This window comes from Bacillus rossius, chromosome 8 (assembly GCF_032445375.1).
Source record: "Bacillus rossius redtenbacheri isolate Brsri chromosome 8, Brsri_v3, whole genome shotgun sequence".
NCBI classification, from domain to species: Eukaryota; Metazoa; Arthropoda; class Insecta; order Phasmatodea; family Bacillidae; genus Bacillus; species Bacillus rossius.
The window spans coordinates 19,498,275-19,517,110 of record NC_086336.1 but is presented as its reverse complement, the minus strand read 5'-3'; the positions used below and the strand labels follow the sequence as shown (position 1 = coordinate 19,517,110).

The 18,836-nt window shown below is 36.5% G+C and overlaps 1 protein-coding gene across 2 annotated transcripts in view; it reads right to left on the bottom strand.

Moving 5' to 3' along the window:
• The window catches only part of LOC134535560 (angiotensin-converting enzyme-like), a 186,496-nt gene that overhangs the window by 158,449 nt on the left and 9,211 nt on the right, over window positions 1–18,836 (bottom strand). The window contains exon 1 of one of the 2 annotated variants that reach the window (XM_063374745.1): window positions 14,344–14,441. The exons of the other annotated variant lie outside the window; for it this stretch is intronic. The gene's annotated coding sequence lies outside the window, so the exon portion shown is untranslated. Of the gene's footprint in view, window positions 1–14,343; window positions 14,442–18,836 lie in introns of those variants that run through there. 2 annotated transcript variants of the gene reach the window in all.

Genomic DNA, 18,836 nt, shown 5'->3' with positions numbered 1-18,836 from the left:
AGTTCGACGCTAAGGACGGTAAAGATGCCATCGAGTTCACAAGAACAGGTAATTACGCGACTTATGCACCAGAAGAAACAAACTAGGTTATCCTTACACCGTCGACGTCAGTACCAAATTGAGCGACCTGCTGTCTAGGACTCGCTTATATACATGCACCGAATGGAATAATACGGTTGTCAAATCAAGAACCATTGACTATAATACTAGAGTCAAAAAATATTAAAAATAGAAGCCCATTCAACGAAAAAGACAGCACATTTTGGAAGCACTATCAAAAATGTGCTGCCTTTTTGATTGTGCTTCCAAATTGTGCTGCTTGTTTATTGTGCTTCAAAAATGTGCTGCCTTTTTTATGTGCTTCCAAAATGTGATTTTCATGATGGTGGCCGTAACGGAAATTGCAACGGTGATGTAATACTCCCAGATGACGTCAGTGGCTTATCGGAGGGTGTATACATGGATGCTTAAGCCTATTTTAGGATTTTGTGATCTTTCTAAGGCAAAAACCTTTTGAAGTTTTTCGAAATCCTAATTTTTTAATTTTTTAGGGACAAAACGAGAAATTTTACCTCAAAACGAGAATTTTTGAGTCATGCTGAGTCATTTCTGAGGAATTTTGAGGAATTTTCGAGTCCAAGATGGCCGCCGTGTCGTCACAATCCAAGATGGCGATCGGCACCACAGGCACCGCACCCTGAACCCTGCGCTCTGACATACTATTACATACTACTAACAGGAAATTTTGATTTTAAAATCTCATTGATTGCACGATCTCGGTGTATCAAGGTTTCAGATCAACAAAAAAAAAAGGAGTCAATCTTCAACTTCATTTTATGGGAAGGCAGGTAACAACTAAGTATGACGTGACGGACGCACCAAACTATAGTGCTTTACAAATTCAAGGCAACGCCATCTTTTGACGAAGTTCCAAACTAAACTTTTATTAGCGGCTTTAGTTCGCTAGCAGCTGCTAGCTTTACTAAGCGGATGGGTTTCGCCAAGGAGGATAGGAAGTTGTCAGACCTTACTATATGACCGTGTGGCGGACATAGAGAAATGACACAAACTCACTGCATGTGTGTGAATCCTACATCCTATAATATTCTATTATAAAACTGAATTTTCCCCTTTTTCACTCCGTTAGTGATGGAATTTCATAATTATATCTATTCTATGTCACTCCCGGCCGATAAAATATATGTAGGTATATACGCAAAAAATCATGTCGACCCGTTGCTTCATTGCTGCGTGAAAGAAGAGTCAACAGACAAACAAACATTATCAATTATATCATTTGTAGGGATAGGGGTGGTACTCTCAAGACAGCTGGCAAGTAGCCTGTAAATACTATTTTATTACATAAAAATTATATAAGATTTCGTTTGATAGACTATGCAAAATTTTATTGCAATAGGTTTATTTAGTGTTTTACGGCGATTTATTTTTAAAAGAAAAATTTATCAGAGCAATATAATATCTCGACAATTTATTGTCACCGAATGATAGCTAATTATAATCAGTTACCTACTAATTCCCTCCCAAATATCATCATACTCTGCTCTCATAGGATGTTGAGCATATATATATATATGACCACGAGCTCTCTACCATGCATACGACTGTACAATGTGTAATTGTGAACCAGAAGGTTCGAAAAAATGGCGGCCATATCTTGTGCACAAGACCAACGATTTTTGTTACCGTTATCTATCACTTTTTCGCTGCAAGCTGACACAGAACAACATCGGCGTTTATTTTATTTACATATTTTTTTGCGATCACAACTCGCGGATTTGTGCGCTTATGTCTATAGTACCTGGTCAACCGAACTTCACTCGACGTCTATTTTTTTTTTTTTTAACCGTGGTTTTTCAGGAAAGAGAACGTTAACCAAATAGAAATTTTTCATCCAATTCGTTAGAGCCGTTTCAGATATACGAGTTTATGTGTTATGCAGTGATCGTAATAGGTAGAGTTTACCTATTAAAGTGTACCTATTTCTTGACCTATTCTAATCACTGGATGTTAGACATATATATTACATATATAGACAATATAAGTTAAATATTAATATTAAATATATTTAAATATTTTGCAATCCTCACTATTCTTCATACCTACCCACATAATAACTGCAATCGGTTAAATAAAAAAATAACGAATGCTCATAGTTCAACACTTTATTTTAATAACAAGCTACATTTTTGTTTTTATTCCTTTTCACTTCTTAAGTTTTCTAACTTAACGTAATACTTCCTTCCATACTATTTTTAGGTTTTGTTGAGTATTTATTTGGGAGGAGTACTTTTAATGTAATTAGTAACTTTACTCGGAAAAACAACATGCCATGCATAAAAACTGATGATTGTACGTCCACTACAACAAATTTAAAAAAGTTGGTCCCTGAGGTTTAGGTACTTTCATGGCAAATGCAGATCTTATTGGAAATTGGTGTCGCTGCATGGTGTATCCAAATGGACCCTTTGATGAGTCAAGAGTGATTCTAGGTATATGTAATTCTTTGCCGGATTGTTCACCAGCACCGATATTTGCCTTTGATTAAAGTTAAACTTTTTTCTTAACAGTTTCCTAGGCATTTTGAAATGCATGCGTTGGCTAACAAATACACTTATATAACCAAAGATAACCAACGAAAAACTTAGTTAACATGACACGTCGATTGCTTATCACAACAGCACAATAAAATTGTATTGCTTTTGGATGCGAGTACCATCTTTAGTTGAGTATTTAATTTAAAAACTATAACTTCAGTTGAGTAGCTAATTTAAAATCTAACAACAAATGGTGTACATGAGCTACCAAGCAACTTTTAGAAAAATATTTTTGTTTTCTTAAAATAGCTTTGTTTTCCAGGGAAGACACCTATACAGATAATCTTGAAAAGCAAAATGTTATCAAACTACACATTTTCATCTAAATCGTTAGAGCCGTTTCCGTAATATCATAATGTTACGTTCTTCGGAAGGCTCTCGCAATAGGAATATTGATTCAAGATGTAGTTTTGGACATAAGCTATTGCTGATTACACTGCATGTCATAAGAAACCTCAATAACAGGCGAGCCAGATAAAAATGTAAACACCCAAAAAAAAGCCAAAATCAGGCGATGTATAAAAATAAAAAACATAGCACAGAAAATTCCGTGAAAGGAGGTAATAAAAAACAACAAACTGTTGTGTTTGTTTCGTCTTTTCGTTTTGTCGTGTTTTTGTCTCGTTTTGACTGTTGTGCTGAATTTTTTGGGGTTCAATATTTTTGTGATGTCATCATTGGTGGGTTTTTTTTCGTACACTTCGGTTTTTGGAACACTAATGTGTTTGTTTCGTCTTTTCGTTTTGCGGTGTTTTTTTCTCGTTTCAACTGTTGTGCTGAATTTTTTTGGGTTCGGTATTTTTATGCTGCCATCATTTGTGGGGGTTTTTTCGTTTTGTTAGTCCATTTTTCTTTGTTTTTCTTTGTTTGTTGACCATATTCCTGTTGTGTAGTATTGTGTGGTGTTTATATCCTGACAACAGCAATTTTTTGCTTAATTTGTGTTTTTGTCATTTGTGTTTTTTGTAGTTTTCTTCTACAGACATACATGTGCATAGCAATGGCGTATGTACAGAAGCTTACATCATGTCATGCACTCCCATTGCACAAATCTTTCAAAGATAATATTTAACATTTGACTTCAGCTGATTTTGGCTTGGTCTCTGTGTGTTTGTGCATTTATCTTTCTTTGTCCGTTCTTCAATTGTCTCTATGACATAGAGTGTAAAACAGTTATTTCGTGTGTCCAAAATAATGTATTAAATCTATATTTAGTGAACACTATTTACAAACTTAATATAAAAGAATTAAATCTCTGTTTTTTATATACGAAAATTATGCAATAATACAGGATTGTCTGTAGAGGGTTAGACAAACTAAACGGACGTGTTGGTTTCTGTTGACCCATTTAGAAAATAAGTGAGCAAAAACGCTTTAAGGTTCCAAATTTTTCGTTATAATATTTTTCTTAGGTTTTATCGAAATCGCTATAGCTTTTTTTTGTCTCATGTTTTAAATTTGATGCATCTTTCTTCTATGAAAGGCAATTTTATGTGCAAAGAATGAATAAAGAATTAGTTGTGAACTCACAGAGTCAGAAAAATGGAAACAAATGGCAAAAAAGGTCAACTTAGACTTAATTTTTAAAAACATTTTATCGCGTTCAAGAAGTTCAAATGCTTTTAAAAACTCCCCTATGTATTGTTTATTACAACGGTGTAATAAATTAGTATAAAACTCTTAACAGCTTGTGTAAAAAGCGAACGTAATAGTAAAATGGAGTAAAATTACAAAATTAATTATTCTTATATTTTTTTATCATAACGTTACAATTATTACTCGAATATTCCGCCGTTATTTATATAGCATGCTACTTCCAAATTATTTGTGACTTAAGGTTTAATCAATTATTATTTTTATCCTTATTGTTTGCGCTTAATTTTTCATCTAACCCTCTAAAAATCAACCTGTATTATCAAGTGGCTGCATTCGGAATAAATGTTGTGTGGCTGTGGACAGTGACGAATTCAAAAGTTGACTCAAAGTGTTCGTATTGGTTGGAATGGACTGTATGTGATCTCCTGCTTTTTTATGCACAATGAAAGCGTTCTTGGTCAGTATCACCAACTAATTCTTGACGTATGGGTTCAGGTCACGTCTGAGAAAATATCGACGTGCGTGCCATTACGCAATGTCTGGTTGCCTTCTGTAAGTACTATATCAGGGGCTTCAGCCAGGAGGGATAGGCTAACATCGGATTAGGCTATACCCCCTCCCCGAAAAAAATGTAGACTACTTTTGCTTTTGCAGTAACACTTAAAATACTTAATGTTGTACGTTCTTTGAATGATTCTTTGCAATGAGGAAGATTGATTTGAAACAATTACATGGACACACATCACTTCTGGATCAAACTGGATGTCATAAGATAAATTCAAGAATGTAAAACAAAGACGAATACGTAAATATAAAGACATCCAGGAAAAATCAGATTATGTCAAACCAGCTGCAATACCCGGCGTTGCCCGGGCTGAACACAGGGTGTAGTTAGTAATTGTCTTCTTAAATTGAATGTCAAGTGTGAAAATTAATTTATATCACTTTCCGATCCCAACAGACGTTGTTCTGCCAGTTTATAGTTATTTACCTGGTCTGTATGTAATTTAGACTTTATAAAGCAATATAGAAAAAAGCTGAAAAATAAGAGATTACTAATATTGAAAAGATTCCATTATCTAGCTTATGCTCGGCCTGTATTGCATTGCCACATTCAGTTTTGTTTTGTAATATGTTTGTAGTAGTTCCACATGTACAAATAATCTATCCATCTCTCTATATATATTTATCTCTATCTACATCTATATACATATATGTATCTCTCTATCTATTTGTATCTCTCTATCTCCATTTATCTCTTTATATCACATATATTTATATCTACATATATTTATATCTACATATATACTTCCCATTATCTCTATATCTTCTATATATAAGTCTATATAGTTCTATACATCTATAGGTATATCTAGGTTTATCTAACCCATTTCATTCTCTATACCTCGCTTTATCTCAACTTATCTCTCCGTCTCTATCTTGCTCTATATATATCACTCTATCTCTGTCTCTCTTTTATATTTAAATAAATTGTGTCATGCAAACAGACGAAGTGCCGCTATATAAAATGAAATAAACACATTTTTGACACGATTTGTGCTCCAACTATTGAAAAATAGTTATACCATCTCAGTAACCTTCATGGGCATGCGCATAACAAATCACCAAAATTTCATCGCAATCGGATGAATGGTATAGGAACGTATACGGCACAAACAAACGAAAATTAAAGACATGACAAACGCATCAAACGATGGTGCGTTTAAAATTCAAGGCAACTCTATATATTGACGAAGTTAAGAACAAAACTGTTATTAGCGCCTTTATTTTGCTAGCCACTGCGAGCTCCACTAAGCGGACTGGTCTCACCAAGGAGAAAAATATTAATTTGCCAGACCTTACTATGTGTATGACCGTGGGTCAGACATAGAGAAATGACACTCACTCACTATTTGTATGTCTATGACCTATGATTATTTGTTATAAAATGAAATTATTACTTTTTCATTCCCTTAGGGATGGAATTTCATATTAATATGGGGTCTATGTGTTAATCCAGGTTATAAACTAGCTGTAGGCCAAATTTAATTCAAATCCATTCAGTAGTTTTTACGTGAAAGAGTAACAAACATCCATCCAGCCATACTTACAAACTTTCGCGTTTATAATATTAGTAGGATGTTAAATTCCCAGAGAACACAAAATTTCGTGGAATGAACTTAATCCGATGAAAAATTAAATAAAAATTTACAGCACAGGTGAACACAGTGGCTGTCAACGCTGACAAAACTGCAGAAAGAACATTAAATACAGACATACAACAACATTGACAAACCCAGCGACAAACAGACGAAACCAACGATGGTGCTAAACAGATATTCTGGACAACACAACGACTACAGCACAGACGAACACAATAGGTTTCCTACGGGGAAAAAAAAGTTGTCACATTTCGAAAACTATTTGCTTCCGTAATCAAGCCCACATGTTGTAAAACATGACATTTTAGTTTGCTAAAACTACTACGCAAAAATAAATATTGACTAAATCCCGATTCAAGAAACACACTGCCTCCCTATTTTGTTATTTCAAGCTGTCTGCCACCAACAGTAACGGCAGGAAGTTTAAAAAGACACAGAGCTATCACACTGTTTCCCATGGTTTTCTCAAGCTTTCAGACACCTTGATGACAGGTAATGGAGAATGATTGCAATCTTAAATTTCTTAATATCACACGTGTACGTTTCTTCTGAGTCTTCGCGTACGTTTTTTGTCATTCTATTACCTCCATTCTTCCTTCGTGGGAGTTTGCGTTCGTCAAAACTAATTCCCAGGCTATACGCGAGTCTTTCACGTAGTTAGATGAAGGATTGAATGTAAGGAGCGGCTTGGGTGGTGGCATGGGTGTAGATCCCTGGCGGAGGGGGGGGTGCGCCCAGACCTCCCTAGAATAAAAATCCTCTCTCTGGGGGGGACCGCTTACGCAACTGTGAACTCGGAATTATAAACCTTATCCCCCATCCCTCGAGAATCCTACAGATTTTCGTCCATGGGGGGTCGTTTGCCTGCTATAACATACTCCTTTTTATCTTTTTAGTTATCTTTTTAGGTTTAATGTCCTTTCGTCGATGAGGTGATCAGTGACAGGAACGCTCAACGACACTGGCCAGATATATTGGGGTCAATATTCGTCCATGGTCCTGTAAGGGACCACCCCAGCATTTGTTTGCGTGATTTCAGTATATCACGTGAAAGCGAAGTCAAATGGCCCGACCGTGATTCAAACCCGGTATCGATCGTTGACTGACGTGGTATTTTCTCTCATCTAAGCCAGCCTTCTCATAATCTACACTCTTATAAATTACAGTAAATTTGCGGACATTTCAAGGAATAATCCAACTGAAATAAATGAGTTCTTCGTAATTTCATACAGCTAAATCTTCGTAGAAACTATGCCATATTCGTCTCGGGGTTCCGCTTTTAAGGTAATCTCACTAATAGAATAAAAATTAGTGTTTCTTTAGGAGTCTTAACAAACTTTTGAATGTTTTGTTGATACATCAAGATTATTTTCGTGGATTCAAGTTAAAAATAATTAACTTAGTGCCCGTAAATTAATAAAGATAATGGTAAATTTACAAAGATCCGTGGATAATTTGTAACCAGCGTTTTTCGTAAATTTTATGTAAAAAAAAATGTATAGTGTACTGACTGCTTTACTTTGTTATTTATTAACTGTTCCTGGCTTGGTCGTATCTTCGCCTGTTTGCTTATTATATCCTTCCGCTCAGAATTTTGAAACTGCTGGAATGGCGAATAATATGAGCAATAATACTGCTCTTCTTTTCCATTCTCTCTTTGATATTCATTTTTTCCTCGTATTGTCTCTTATTGTGCATGTAATGCAAACATTAGTCTGTAACAACACATTCGAAAGTATGAAATAGTCGACGAGACGTTAGGTCATTAATCATTTCTTTTATTTCTAATACCACATTGTTCAAACTTTGTTTTTTTTCATTCAAAATCACACAATACTTCGAATTATATCCCCCCCCCCCCCCAAAAAAAAAACACTCTCTTGTTATAAGAAACTTGAGGTTAACCATATTTAATTTTTGGCAAATGCTTAATAACAGCATCATTTAAGAAAATTCTCACATGTTAGAGAAACAGTACACTTTAGTAAAGTTTTACGTCACTCGATTTGACGCAACGAGGCCAATAGAGATGAACTCAACCAGTGACATCAAAGTATTTTGGACACAAAAAAAAGTATTTCGAGAGACCTTGTGACTAAAACAAGATTGCTAGATTCTCAAATGCGAGTATGAATTTTTTTCCCCACGTAGACACCTCGTTTGGTTTATTACGTAAAACTATGAAAATATTTAAAACATAATTCACATAAAAACGTGATTACTACCACTTCAATTAATATTATTGTTATAATGTAAGTAGCAGGACAGGAGCTTGAGCGTGGATTAGGATTTTCCACGCCATCTTGAACTGTGACATCACGTCGAGCAACTTGGATGACATTGACCTTCAAACAATTCTCAAAAATGACTCAAAATTCCTAGAAATTTCCCTTTTTCGAGGGAAAAATTCCCGTTTTGATGGAAAATTTCCCGTTTTAATTCCAGAAAAAAAAGGTCGAAATGTCACCATGGACGCTTAAATTCCACATGTGCAAGCCTCCAATAAGCCTCTGAAGGGGAGCTTTGACCTTGACCTTGACCTTGGTCGTCACAGTTGCATTTTACGTTATGCCCACCATCTTGGCTCTAGACTCTAGAACGATACACTTTTCGTTACGGTTGCAATCTTGTATGTGTGAGATGTATTGTTTCACATTTCGTTACGGCCGCCATCTTGGGTTCTATAACATTGCAATTTTCGTTACTGTAAACCGTATCCGTTCGAGGGAAAACATCGGCTGCTACAATTTACACTTCTGACGATGTAAAGTAGTCAGTTAAATACGGTATCGAGAAACTCTGTCAGGAAGAGAAAGGCTGTGTACAATTACGGTCACGGATATTTTTCTGAAGTTCATTTACAAAGTGTGCGTAAAAGCGTGAAAGCAACTTCGCGTCTGGTGCTATCGTTTCTATTGTGAATGATGTGTACATTCCATCCGCTCTTATTGGGACACTTGTGAAATCAACCTTGAAAAAAAAACACTGGCTAGTAATGCAAAAAAAATACACTAGTATGTTGTCAAAATCTCATTAAAGCAATGTTTGAAATGGTAGCTTCTGGAAGTAAATTTATTGTGTATTGTGTATGTATGTATATAGGCTATATAATTAAAATCTTTGCATACCATTTGTGTTGTGATGATTCTACAGCAGCAAGATATCTACGCATTGTTACATGTGAACAGGCTCATACCACTATTTATTTATTTTATTTATTTAATTAATGTTGTAAAGTTAAGACATTCAACCTTGTGAACCATTTAACCACACAAAAGTTTACAACGTATATAAGGATAACATAGCAAAACATTTGTAACTAATATTACTGTACTAAAATTAATTACCAAGAATATGAAAATGCCTTACAAAGAGCAGAGTTCGATACGAAATAAATAAACAAATTACCAGCAAGTAAAATAAAAAACTTTTGTAACATATATGATACTAAACATAGCTTGACTTTTGGAAATTAAAAAGTGAAAACTAAAAAAAAAATTATTACACATTATTACAGACTATTTAAAAATGTTCACAGGATCAAAAATAAGTTTAATCAACATAATGCTTTAATCATTAATTAACAAGTTTGTTGATAGTAAATGTAATGAAAACGAACAAATATATAACTTGTCTTAAAAGCCTAATACCTTCTATAATATTCATTCAAACTCACTTACGTTAATGTTGACATTCGGTGAAAAGCTAAACAATTAGGTGAAAGTCTATATTTGGCAGGGCTAATGCTAATGTTCGTTTGAAATTGTACCAACCACATAGGAGCGATTATACTAGCAGGGACGAATCTAAGCTTTCTTAATCTGGGGCAGTACCAATAAGCGTACCATGCATAATTTGTTTTTCATCCGTGTTCAGTACATGTAGAAATCTTTAGGTTAAATTGTATCAAACCCAATGTACTTACTACAGTTTAAGTGTGCGTTTCATTTCATGTACTGTATTTATAGCAATAATTTCCCTCTGTTTGTACCCATCTAGCCATGACTGAATTACCTGAGTTTCTTTTTCCCTTGTTCAATCTCTCCTGGTGGGCTTTTTTTTTTCATCTGATAAAATTCTGAGTAGCAATTCCAGTAACACACAAATGTATGCACTATATATATAATTTCTTTTTATTATTTTGTAAATGTTCAGGCACTCAAAAAGTCGGCAAGTTCGACCGGTTTACCTTTTACCCGCCACCCCAAGATCCCCCCAAAAAATTATATATTTTCCTGCGAATTATGTTTACTTAATGTTTCATTAATAAATTAAAATTGATACATAACAAGAAAAAAAAATTTCTATTTATTTTGCTATGTTCCAGAAGTGGAACATTGGCAGGAAGTGGTTATACAAAAAATCGTCAATTGGTTTTTAAAATATATGTATTACTATATAAATCCATTACAATGTATATCCATAACAATATAAAATAGCTATTTCCCAAAATTTTAAAAATATAAAAAATCAACTTGGAAACTTTATTTTATGGAAATACGGGGTAACACCCAAGATCAATGCTGCTATTGAGTTTGATGTGTCAACAGTGCAACAACATCTCTTTTACACGTGAAGCCATATCAATAATGTCTATTATTACACTTTCAGTCCATGGAAATATGGAAAACACTCAATATGGATCCTCTTCTTGCAGTCATTGCATTGGTACTTCGTATTGGAGATACAATGAGCACATCTTCCGTGTGATGCCGAAATCAAGTAATGCCCATCTGATTTTCGCTGAGCAGGAGGTATACGAGGCTTTGGCCCAACTCTAGACCCCTCCTTTCGAGGAGAAATTCGCAGGAGGGCCATTGTAATCTGAACAATAAATTTTTTTGATTAGGTAAATGTAAAAAAAAAAATAGAAAAAACTAAACGTACCTGTCGCCGAAAGAAAGATGGTCCAGATGTAAACACGATGGTTTGGAGTGAAGCTCTTTGTGAACAATCCAGGCAGCAACAACAGACATGTTGAGCGCGTTGGAGGACAAGTTCCACGACCACTTTTTTTGAACGCAATTTTGGCCGGTAAGATCCCAACAATCTATCCATAACATCAACTCCACCCATGCCATAGTTATATTGCCTCAGGAGATGAGATTGATCAATTGCAAATCTTGTTCTTTTGTTCATGAACTCAAAAAACAGGTCAATAGGCTCAAGGGATATCAATTTAGGAAATTTATCACCGAGTTTCGCTTGATTTTCAGAAGGAAGTACATAACTGAAGCTTTTAGTTTTTTGTCAGTTTGGTTTTTCCGGGATATGTTTACCTTTCACTCCAGGTTTTGGATTAGCTTTTCTTTTACAATTTCTTTTAGGAGCAGGCAACTCTTTACTAGTTGAAGGAAAAAATTCTTTCTGCGTTTCATTGGACACAGATGCACATGATTTTATAAATAAAATTACCAGTCCACAAACGTCAGTCGGCTCCACTTCTCTCAAATTGTTGTCATCAATGTCTTCATTATCCGTCAATCGTTCATTTTATTCTGGAGATAACTGACACAAGTCGTATTCTTCATCGGAATTGTCAGTGATGACAGAATCATTCAAAGAATTCAAGTAGTCAAGTGCGTCATTCACTGTACGAAACACTGTTTCACTCGCCATAAAAGCCCTCACACGCACAGAGGTAACCTAAAAATACTGCAATGACAGCAAATGATTTTATAACACAACTCTTAGACAGTTGAAAGAAAACTAAGTAAGAGCAGACTGAGTTCCGCTGCAGGTAGTAACTCGCATGAATGGCATGTGATGATGTGTACGGTTTGTGGCTGCGCTGAGGCGCAAGTAGAAACATGCGCAGTAGGCGTGCATTGACGCATATAAGTAAAGTGGTCCGCAATAACCAGAACCCGCCAATGTTCCACTTCTGGAACATCTAAACGTCTGGAACACCAGTTAGATACGTAAAAGTTATAATTGAATACTCGTATGTGGAATCATTTCTTTTACACTTCCTAAGGCACCCTAAGCTTTCTAAATAGATAATTTATTTTTATTATAGCAAAATAAAAATAAAAACAATAAAGAGTGCGCACCGCATCTGATTTTGCCATTTTGAGAAATCGCTTACCTTTATGAAATGCATCATATGTCACTATATAAAATCAGTAAATTGAAAATGGACTTTGTTTAACCAGGAAAAAATTATGTCATGAAATATTTTAATTTTGTTGTAGGAAAAAAAATTCTCAAAATCATGTTCCATAAGTGGAACAAGGCAGGTAAAAGGTTTTAAACTTAAATATAAAATAATGACATGGAGTTGATTTAGGGGTCGATGGTTTAGTCTAGCTTGGCGGCGGCCAGTATCACAGGAAGGCGCTGGAGAAAAGACAGATAACAAGCGTGCATGTGGTCAGCTGCGCGCGCGTTGTGGCGAAGGCCCTGTTATCGGCTGCTATATGCCCGCACGGGAGCGACTGTTCTGCGCGGTAACGCTCGCGCCAGGGCACACAGGCCGCCGGACAATAGCGCCGTGGCTTCAGACGGCCGCGGTCCTGAGCGACTAGTTCCCCGCTGGAGATGCGCGGCGGGCCGCCAGGCGTTCATTTCGTTTCATTTTATTGATGCGTGACATCGGAGCTCTCAGCATACGGCATTAGGTTGGAGTGATTTCGTGAATGTGACGGAAGTCAATGATAGGACATATTTAACAGACGCTGCTGCTATCTCTCGTCGTAGGCGCGAACCTAAGTTCGCAAAGCCAAGGAGACATTTTACAGTATTAACTGTTTTATGAATTAAAACAAGATGGGTCACATTTTAATAAAATTCCTTGTCGAAAATCGTTATGAAGCATGGGTTTAGTATTTTTTTCAAGTCTTTTTGGCTTTTATCGAAATCGTTTCATTAAATAGTTTGATATTTCGTTCTGCAAATCGAATGATCCGATAGTCGACGTAGCTGCTCCAGCGGGATCTGCGTATGATTCGCGTCCAGAAATTAAGTTGAAAACACGCTCTGCGTATATTTATCACGCTGGGCATTTTTAAAAAAAATAATTGTGCGTTACATTTCATGTCCGAGTTTCGTATAAGTGTATTTGCAACATGAGAACTCATGAATTTGCTTGTTATCGAGGTTGCGAGTACTAAGTCTCACTCACATTTTTTGACGTGACAACGTTTAATAAATCGATGAAAGCCGGCTGCACGCACGAAAAAGTGTCCCAATACGCACATTGTTCCGTTACGCTGTGTCCCGTTACGCACATTGTCACGTTACGCTGTATTTATTCTTTTATTATTAAAAAAAAGTACCATCTGTCGGCGAGTGCATGTTATGTTAGATATTTGATTACAATTTATTTATATGAAAACTTGTTAATAATTATATTTAAACGAAAAGTTAATGTGGTTTTCGTTGCTTATTACAACTACAATTTCGGCAATAAAGTTTAATTATTCTTGCATTTTAAAAATCTGATTACTAGTATAGTTTCAAGTATTTATTATTTTATTATTAAAAAAATGTTGCATTGTCGGCCAGTGCAGTAATAATAGGTTATGTTACAATTTACTAAAAAATTGTGGTGATTCATATAGTTGATGATAGATATTTGATTACAGTTTATTTATTTGAAAACTTGTTCATAATTATATTTAAACTTTATAGCTAAACGCCAGTTTTTAAAATTAATTACAAGTCATCTACACGTGAACAGTTTCGTCGACTGTTTATAAAGTGAAGTGAAAAGTTAATGTGGTTTTCATTGCTTATTACAACAACAATTTCGGCAATAAAGGTTAATTATTCTTGCATTTTAAAAATATGATTACTAGTATAATTTCAAGTATTTATTTTTTTATTATTAAAATAAAAATGATTCAATTTTATTCATAAAAGTATGCTATCATTTCATCAATGTTTTGTTATGATGTTGTTACGTTAAACTATCGTCCGTAAAGCGACTTTACAGACAACCAATTTTTTTTTATGTGACTTGAAATTGCCTGGCTTGTGGGTTATAGCCGCGCCGTAGGTGAAGATTTCTCGGACGTTTCGGTTGACAGAGTAGCCGTCATCTTCTGGGTAGCATGTGACCGCCTTCCTGAAAATGGCAGTCGACCGTAAAGTAATGTGAATTATTTGCTTTCTACGCGGTTAGAACCCGCAAGCCAAGACACTTCAGACAATTTCTGTGACAGCCAGCGATCCTAGTACATGGCCACTGTGACGTCACAATTTAAGATGGCAGTGTGTCTCCTCGGCTCCTCACCCTGGAACTTGTGCTCGGAGCTGCACTGCTGTTATAACACCACCTGCTCTCACGAAATGGAACTTTCAGTTCGGTTGGAGTTTTTTTTAAAAGATTTCCAGGCTCGTAATTTGTATTGTAGTTTAGATAGGTAGCCATAGGTGAATGCACCGTGGTTACACATTTCCGTTCCACGCGACTTCCGTTCCAAGCTATTACCGTTAAATTCACATAATTATTTTCAGTAAATGCCATGGTACCACAACGCCGAAATACCACAACGCCGAACGTACAATAACGCCGAAAACCATAACGCCGTATTACAAATTGACTACAACGCCGTCAGCTAGAAAACTGCTGTGTACCACAACGCCGAAAAATGTCATTGCAGGACTGCCACAAAGGTTAGGTTAGGTAAGGTAAGGTTAGGTTAGGTTTGGTTAGGTTAGGTTAGTTTAGGTTAGGCTAGCCTAGGTTAGGTTAGGTTGTGGTACATTTTTCGGCGTTACTGTATTTCGGCGTTGTTGTACACAGCAGTTTTCTAGCTGTCGGCATTGCGGTCAATTTGGCATTCGGCGTTATGGTATTCGGCGTTATTGTACGTTCGGCGTTGTGGTATCGACCCCCATATACCGAGTGCTAAGATGTTACACATCAAAAGAGTTCCGAAGTCACACGAAGGCAAGTACTGGGGATTGTTCGAGAGCTCCCGCCGCGCGGAGCCGTGGCTTGACCTTGGCGAAGGTGCCTGAGGGAAAGCGGAATGGACGGGTGTTGAAGTCTGCGCGCCTCTCGCCACTGACTCACGACGAGTCGACCTCCAGAACAGCCGGAGGTACTCGCCTTTCCTTCTTCCATCCCCACTCTCTTTCAGGGACACCTGCCTTTATGTTTATTTATTTATTGTTACTAATACGAATATTGGACACATTCTAATCAATAAAAAGGAAATAAATCAATAATAAATTATAATATTTATTTGTACCTATAAACATTCTTCAGGCGGGCTGTGTTGAACGATGTCACTGGTCTAGAGCAACTATAGCGAAATATCTAATAGTTTGTTGACGTTCCCCTTAACCTGACTGAAAACCGACAACTACCATACTATTTCAGGAGCCACTCTAGAAATAAATACTTAAGATATCAAACAACAAATTATTATCAGAAAATGTAAATTGTTATTCTATAACATAAACATTTGTAAAAAAAAATATTTATAATTGCATGTGATTGCCTTTAACCGTACTTACTTAAACGTACCCACTTTACCTGATTTTCGATAAGGAATTTTTAAAAAACGTTTGAAAAATTAAAATATTTAAACACAATAACAATTTTAAAATCTAAATAAAATTTCTTAAAAAATGAATTCCTAAAACCACTGATGAGGATCTATATACATAAGTATATAAAATTGGATGTTGGTATGTATATATGTATGTATGTATGTATGATGTCGATAAACACAAGACACGTTTGACCATTCCCCATAAAAGTTTGCACATCGAAGTGTTTTTTTTTCATGGAGACGGATTTTGTGCTATCCATTTTTTTTTTTTAATTCGCCATTAGATGTTGCTGCAGTGCATCAACTTCTAAACTGTTCAAAAGATCGCCACGGATAAACCGAACATCATAGGTCATAGACATACAAACAGTAATTGTGTGTAATTTCTCTATGTCCACCACACGGTCATATAGCGCTTTCACCCGATCGCCATGAAAATTGGCATACATAGATATTTGAACACGGAGGATATTTACACTGAGAATATTTTCGCGATATCTATTTTGTTATAACTCTTCTCTAGAGGGCGCTGCAACGCATCAACTTCTAAACCGTTCAACCGATCGCCATGGGTACACAGAACACCATAGGTTACAGACATACAAACAGAAATTGTGTGTCATTTCTATGTGTCCACCATTGTTGTATAGCGCTATTCAATTTGCTTTAACTCGCGGAATTTATATCACCCTGTGTTCAGCCCGGGCAACACCAGATACTGCAGCTAGTCGTATCTAAAGGTGTATTCGGGAGCTCTTCCTTATTTATTTTACACTTGCCTACAAACAAATCTAAAGGCAATAATATTATTACCAACAAGTTGGTCAGTATTTTAATAAAATTCCTTTTCGAGAATCAGATCTAAAGCCGACGTTTAGTTGGGTTTTTTTTTTTTTTTCAAAAATTTTTTTTTTGTTTTTATTGGACCCGTTTCATTATATAGTTTAAAATTTCGGTCTCAAAATGGAATTATTCGATAGATTGCGTAGTTGCTCCGGCAGCGAATTCTAGCGGCGGGTGCGGAAACTACGTGTGATTTGCGTTCAGAAATGCAGTTTAAAACACAATTTGAATAAATTTATTCAGCTCCGCATTATTTTTAAAAGATTCAACGTTAAATCTTGTGTCCAAGTTTCAAACTATAAGTGTATTTGTAACTTGGGAACACATCAAATCGCTCGTTAACGAGTTGGCGAGTACACAAGTTGACTAAATGCGCGGGTTAAAAGCGTGACGTTAAGGTGTCAAGTAAGAATGAAAGAAAGTTACTTAAGCAATAAAAACGAGAAAATTTTTGATTGGAAATTCGCAGCAGTTATCTTTGTTCTGTCACGATACTGTCGCTGCGCGCAAGCACATAGCGACTCGCGCGTGGCGACGCCCGCGCCAGCCATCACCGCCCGAACTGACCTCGAACCACGAGGAGCACGAGTCTGGCCGACCTTAGATTCGACAATAGCGCGAATGGTCGTGATAAGGTTAAAAAAATTTTCCCCTGCCATTCGCTTGCGACACATCTGCGACTTGAGCGCGACAAATTTCTCGGGAACGACAATACTTCCCGATTAGAGGGATTTTCTATTCCCGTGGCGTCGGGGGGGCGTCGTTGTTGAAATGTGTGTCAAAATTTTGTTTTCGAATGAAATTTGCACCGGTACACATTTAATATTATTAGCATATTTTAAAAAGTGTTGTTTGCTAAATTTATCTTGCCATATCTTTAAAATGTGATATTCACCATATGAATGATGAATTTTGATTTAACATGTTTCTCTCAAACCCTTCAATTTAATATAAAACTGCAAAAATTGATGATGGATTGATTGATTGATGATGTAATGGTTAGGGACCGAAAAAATTATCGTTTTCATTTCGCGATAAGGTACAATCCAAATACTTAAACCTGTGTGATACTTCTGCTATTGGCTCTCGGTTTATGTGGAACCCTTTGGGCCAATGAGAGACGCTCACCAAAAAAAAAGTATAGACTCACGAGACACCCAATTGAGACGTCTCACAAGTCAGCAGTCAATGACCTAGTGCATATGGATAAGACAATTGAGTTTATCGTATAGGTAAATGAAATCGCGAAGTTTTCCTGTTCTTAATCATTCTAGTGGCACTGCCAAGTGATAACGCCGCTGTCTCAGCGGAAAGCTGACACGCGCTGACGACTTTCATTCCGCGTTGCCAACACTTCCGCTTGCACTAGCGAACAAGTACGCACTTTAAAGTTAAGTTATCTATCTTCAAAATGTATAGACTGCTATCGGTGTGTCATGGCCTGAAGAAAAAAAACACATAAAATATTTCCACGCTCGATTTCAGAGACTCACATCTCATGCTTTTGAACCAAAAAGTAGGGCCATGCTTCATTCGCGAAAAGATTTCCACACTAGCTCTATGTTATAACTTTGTAGCATTTTCAGGTGTTTTGTGATTGGTTGTGTTTAATTCAGATAAATGCCTACTGTAATCACGCCAATCATAGATATCCAGCGCGGAAGCAAAAGCGTTCTGTTTGGCCCGACCAATTACAAGGAAGAAATCGCAAGCGCAGGCAGTCCAATGAGCGATCAGATTATTTTTTGAAAATTATATTCCCTTGCCAATAAGTAATTTCAAGTGATGGGGGAGGAGTGAGTGAAATGAATGAGGGCTTAACATCTGTGTAATTAGGGACGATGAAGGATGATGAGATAAAGATGAAGTGTCCACAGAATGAATTTTGTGAGGTGGTGAAGCTGGGTTTCCCCCCCCCCCTCCCCAAGTAACTCACTGGCTAACGGCAACGTCGGCCACGTTTTTCACTTGCGAAAACTACGGGCGTGACTCCACCGGACATTGAACCCGGACCGCCGCGTTTAAATGCCATTCTGGCTCCTGAGGGGAGTTTCAATCAATCCAGAAGCTTCTTCAACCCGACTATTGAAACATTCGTAATCGCGAATCCCTGC